Source organism: Palaemon carinicauda, chromosome 11 (genome assembly GCF_036898095.1).
Source record: "Palaemon carinicauda isolate YSFRI2023 chromosome 11, ASM3689809v2, whole genome shotgun sequence".
NCBI lineage: Eukaryota > Metazoa > Arthropoda > Malacostraca > Decapoda > Palaemonidae > Palaemon > Palaemon carinicauda.
In genome coordinates, this window is record NC_090735.1 from 116,898,449 (window position 1) to 116,904,378 (window position 5,930).

The 5,930-nt window shown below is 34.9% G+C and overlaps 1 long non-coding RNA gene across 1 annotated transcript; it reads left to right on the plus strand.

The window, feature by feature from the left end:
- The first annotated feature begins 3,639 nt into the window (after positions 1–3,639).
- LOC137649760 (uncharacterized) lies at positions 3,640–4,821 on the plus strand. Its single transcript, XR_011045853.1, has 3 exons — positions 3,640–3,715; positions 3,887–4,062; positions 4,574–4,821. It is a non-coding gene; the product is annotated as an uncharacterized lncRNA (long non-coding RNA).
- Positions 4,822–5,930: the final 1,109 nt, after the last annotated feature.

Sequence of the window (5,930 nt, forward strand, 5' to 3'; positions counted from 1 at the left end):
CATATCAGAAGCAAAAGTTTACTTACTTCTTGATGTTGTTCAACAGTCTCAATAATATACAAGAATTGCAATCTTCTCCTTTTGCTGGCAAATATCAATCCTCTTCAAGATTAGGAACTCCGTTTTGCTTGATTTGAAGATAAAGTTTTTTTCCCGTAAAAAATAAATACGTAGCATTTTTGTTTTGTTTTTTATTGTAGGAAAATATCAGTATATTTCAATTTTGCCCTTAAATGTAAAATCAGTGACATAAAGCACCCGAATTTACATATTTCTAAAACAAAACTGCAGCTTTGATGATTTTGCAGACTTTGCAGCGATTTTTGTTTATTTAAATTGGAAGAAAATTTCGGTGTATTACACTTTCATATTACTTCCAAGATTAAGAATTCAAAATATTATTTTTTCCACAGAATATGAACTGCAATAGCTTCTCTGTATCGCAAGCGAACTTCATTATTCAATCATTTATATTATTTTGTTGGATATCAGCACCTTAAGCACACTAATTCACCAATCAACTCTTGCAATTTACAAAATATTTTAAGGAGCCTCTGGCACAATTAGAATTATTCTTAATTAGTAATTCTTAAGAATCTTTTGCATTATATTCCCTATATACAGATCTTATTGTGGAATGTATTTTCAGATTACCTTTGATATTCATCAAATCCCAAACACCTGCAACAAAGAAATCAAACATATGGTAAAAGACAAACACTTTTTAACAGAAATACCTCAACAAAACCAAAACGGAACTCACTTAAATATGCAAAATTATGCAATATTTTTTTACTTCAAAATTTAGCTATCCAGAATCCACCGTGGAGTTAATACCTTAGAGTTTGTCCTTCCAGATTTACTACTTTACGCATATAATAAAAACTCATGATAACTATTATTTCTTTTTTATTTCCATCTCTCTCCCCTGCTGATAATTCCGCATACCTGAGGATCCACACCTTGCCTCTCTTTAGGCTTTTGGAATTGAAAGTCTGCTAAAAGGGGCAGAAGACAACGCGAACCTTCTCGTAAAGACTTACAAGAAAGGATTTCCTTTTCTCTTGAATGCATTATAGGCCATCCTATCCTCCTGCTGAAGGATGTATCCCTGATCCTGCTGTTTTCGGATTGTGATTATGAGCGCTCTTTCACTCCCTCCCTTCTACTGGCTTTCACGTAAATGATTTATGCTGACATGAAGGAGTCCCCCCATTCCCACCCCCCACCATTTTTAACGAGTTTTTTTTTCAGTTTTTTTAGGAAGGTCAGAATTCATCCTTGATGGTTGTGTGTGTATGTACCTGTTTGTACTGATGTTGTTCGTTTTGATGAGATGGTGTACATTAGCCCTTTTTTTAGACAATATTTTCTTTGTCACTTTATTCGTTTTCTCCTTCATTACGCATACAAAATCTCTCTCTCTCTCTCTCTCTCTCTCTCTCTCTCTCTCTCTCTCTCAAACACACACACATACACACATATACACACACATATACCCCACCAACGTGCTGGAGATAAATAAGAAAAGACAGGACATAAAACGCATATTAAGACACGTACAGCCCCATAATCGCCGTTGTCTTCGTCGGCGGGAACAGTACTATCAAAATATCCGGGTAATGAAATCATAAAAGAGACGACGAGTGACAGGCGAACAATCCGTATCCAAAACAGTGGAAAAGAACGCACCCACCACGCTCCCCTCCCCCCTCTACCTCCATCCCCACCATATCAAGGAAGAAAACCGGCCAACTCGGCGAGGAGAACTCAGGCCAAATCCGGCCCATTGTCGACCGTTTCCACGTTTCTGTTGCAGGTGGATTTAAGCAGGATATGGAGACGGAGATGATCCTTTACTAAGGGCGTCTAATGACTCTTTAGGGGAATGAGAGAGTCACCAGTGTCAAAGGACAGCAGAGGTTGCTGGCTGCTTAGAAGACCTGAATGCGCCGGACGAGGATTATGAGAGTGGGGTGGCCCGGACTCGCTGATGGCTTCCGAAGTTGGCGGAGAGAGAGAGAGAGAGAGAGAGAGAGAGAGAGAGAGAGAGAGAGAGAGAGAGAGAAGGCCATGAAATAGCTCCCAAAATACAATTGGTTGAGTGTTACTTGCTTGATCTAAAATTGCACTAAGGTTAACTGGCTGTACCCATTTTATGGTGTCATATGAAGCCATCAAGACAACTTACTTAATTTTAGATGACTAAATGAAATTTCTAATAACCTTTTGGGGAAATCTTTGTTAAATCAAAACTCTGGTAAAACATATTATTTTCATTTCTGTGTTGATATGAAAGCATATACAGAAATATACTTCAATTTTGTCTCAACATTTCTTCTACTCCGTGAAAGGGAAAATACGGGCGGAGCAATTTCATAGTCGACACGCCAAGAAACAAGGAATCTTGTTCGTATCTCTATTTGCTATTGACTAGCAAATCAAGATCGATGTGGAGAAATACAATAGAAATGACTTTAAGTACTGAATTAAAAGCTCAAGATAGAGACAACTGGCGGAATCTAACCTAGTCCCTTTGCGTCAAGAGGCATGGGAGGAGATGATGATGATGATGATGATATATTGTTCTGAGATACTTACTTTATACATGGTCAGATGCTTATTGGTTATAGTCAGCACGACACTAGCGGATCCAGGAGGGGTTTCGCGCGGGGTCGTGACCCCCGACCACCACTCTTTTTTAGGGAAAAAAGTTTGACGGTTTACCTTCAGTTTTTTTCACGAAAAAAAAGTTTCAATGTGAAAATCGGAGTACAGGCGGAAAAAATATCTATTTTGTAAGTTTTCTTTATTTTCAGGTTTCATCCTTTATCAAGATTACCTGTGATGGTCCTCTTACTCAAAAGTTAAAAACTATCTGTGACTCAACATTTTAAAGTAAATCTAATATATTCACGAGCCTTAGTAACAAGAGCATTCTAATTTCAAACTTGATATTCTCAGAAATATGCACAGTAGAGTCAAACTGAACTCTTATCCCTCCAATGGATGAGTAATTAAAGTTTATTTCTTTTTATATTGAATTTTATGCTTAGTTGATTTCATAAAACGAATTTCCCCTTGTGTGTTTATTTTTTAATTAGAGTTGGTTTGAAAATATAAACTATTTGTGACTGAAAGCAGGAAAGTCACGTATGTTAGCGATAATGTCATAAGTAGCCCTTTGTTAAAAACTTATCTTAATCACTTATCATGCGCATTATTATTATTATTATTATTATTATTATTATTATTATTATCATTATTATTATTTACTCTACTACACTATTGGCCCAAGGGCTCCAACATGAAAAAAAATATCCAAGTGAGGAAAGGAAACAAGGAAATAAATTAACTACAAGAGAAGTAATGAACAATGAAAAGGAAATATTTTAAGAACAGTAACAACATTAAAATTTACGAGGAAGTGAATAAACTACAAGAGAAGCAATGAACAATTGAAATAGAATATTTAAAAAAAAAGTAAAATCATTAAAATGAATATTTCATATAGAAACCATTAAATCTTCAAAAGAGAGGAAGAGAACTAAGATAGAATAGTGTACTTTCCTCTGTTTAGACTCCTTGACTTATCACAGCGAAGTTTTCTCAGGCTGCCTTACAGTTACTTCCGACAGTCGGGTGGTTGGTGGTTATCGGTTACCGGTATACTGTGTGCTGTAACGCGAGTTTCGTGTAGTTGCTGAGTAAAGAAGTGAGTAAAATCGACTTAAATTTTCTTTGAGTTAATAATTCTTATCGTATAGTGTTTATTGAAGTTCTGTTATGTCGTTATTTCTGTACTCTCTCAACATATGTTTGTAAGAATTTTTTTTTTTTTATTTTTTTTTTTAAATCGTTTTAACTGGTTTATTTGTGCTTTCAGAAAAGAAAAGGCTGGGATCTTCTGATCAACTGTGCGTTTCAAGCTTATTGGATGGGAATATTTCTTGGCTAGAGCTGGTGTTCCTTATTGGCCTACAGATCCACATATAGCTAAATAGAGGCTGCCAGGTAACAACCCTCAAATCTGGTGAAGTATTTTTCAGTCTGAACTAAAAGGTGAGCATTTTTTTAAACTTGCATTCTTTCAATTCCACCCCAAGCAAGCTAGTCCTCCCCGATTGGGGGCGGCGCCCCCAATTGTGGGAGGACGTTCCCTGTAGCGCACGGTAGACCTTAAATTAAAGGTCTACCGTGCGCTATAGGGAGGCTTGCTTGTAAACCCCTTAGTTTTAAGTTCGGTGAGTATTAAGCTTTTTTTGTACTTTTATCTAGGTCCTGTAATTTACTGAAGCCAGTTAATTTTTTGCAATATTGAATAGGATCTGAAGCTCGTTTAAGTCTGTTAAACACAAATATGAATTAAAGGTTTTTAAACTGTCTTTCATATCAAAATTCATTTTTCCATATTTTAAGAAATAATCCTATCTTAAGATTCAAGTATATGGATTTAAGCTGTTGTACGAAACTATTATACTTCGAATTTGCCTATTACGGGCTTCAGCTATAGTCATTATTTAGGGATGCCTAATTTTTAAAAGAAACAGTTCTGATAATTGACACTTTTCAGATTGGATGGCCTGACTTCAGGACAAAATGCTTCATGGCCTGAATTCGATGATTTTAACTTTTACCTACGACTGTTTGGTTTGCTTGAAGACTTACGGAAATCCTATCAAGATCTATAGATTCTTTAATCATGTTGCTGGAATTCTGCTAATACTTTTTTAGTGATCCATTGGAATCTTTGAATCTCAGTATTGTACTAGACTTTAAAATTTATTCTGGTAAGTTATATTGAAAATAAATTTAACTAAATTTTATGGTGGAATTCATTTGTTGACATTAAGAATATAACCTAGAAATTATGAAAATTCTTAAATATTTGCCCAAAAATTTGGTAATTCTGGCAGATAGTCCTTTTAAATATAGCATCTGGAGTAAATTATATTTGGAATATGGTGGATAATTTAACTATTCTTCAGTAGACAGATGGTACTGTTCATATTTAATTGTAGTTTTTATGGATATTTTATTTATATATCCTTAAAGTTAATCTAAACTACGCAGTGTTTGTCCTATCTATTCTTAAGCTTTTACTTAGAAAAGTTCAAAATGGTATGGTATCTTTTTAATGGTATGGCACCTTTTTAAAGGTTTGTTAACCACTGGAATTTAGTTATTTTTTACTTAAACTTTTTAAAATGGAGTCACTTTCCTTTGAAATAAGGATCACTGCATGGTGTCCTCTCAAAATAGGTATAAGAAAACTAAAAAAAGAAAATAAAATAAACTACACTTTTAATTATTTCAAACTAGAAACCTTACTGCTTTCTTGTTAACTAAAGACCATAGATATGAGAATTTTGTGGATAACTTTATGCTAAAACTTTTATGACTGTGACATATATTTTAGCGTAGCTTAAATATACGAATTGGGGAACATACTGAACGTTTTCTGAATCTCACGGAATTAATGAAGTGGCAGTATAATGCGGCTGTATGCGTGAAAGTACTTGAACTAGTGGTTTGTGTAAGATATTTAACGGACATGGTTACTGCTGATACTGAGGAAAGATGATTTACCGGGGTGAAACTTAGATTGTCGTGTTGGGGTGGGTTAGATTGTTTGAGATGGGTTGTACTTGGGCCTGTTTGTAATTAGCTTAATGTTTCTTCTCAAAAATTTTGCCTCTCAAAGGATACGGAATGAATTTCAGGAAGAGGTGGTTAGTCTAGGGATTGTATCTCCCATAAAATCAAACTTGTACAGGGAAAAATGCAGAATTCGCCGGTCTACCTTGTTAAACTTTACGTTCGCTTTCTTAGTTTATTTTTAGTATACAAAGTGAACTGAATTTAGTTGGTAATCGGAAAATTAAGTTATGGTTGTTTTAGTATTTCAATAAAATGAAACGCAAACGTTT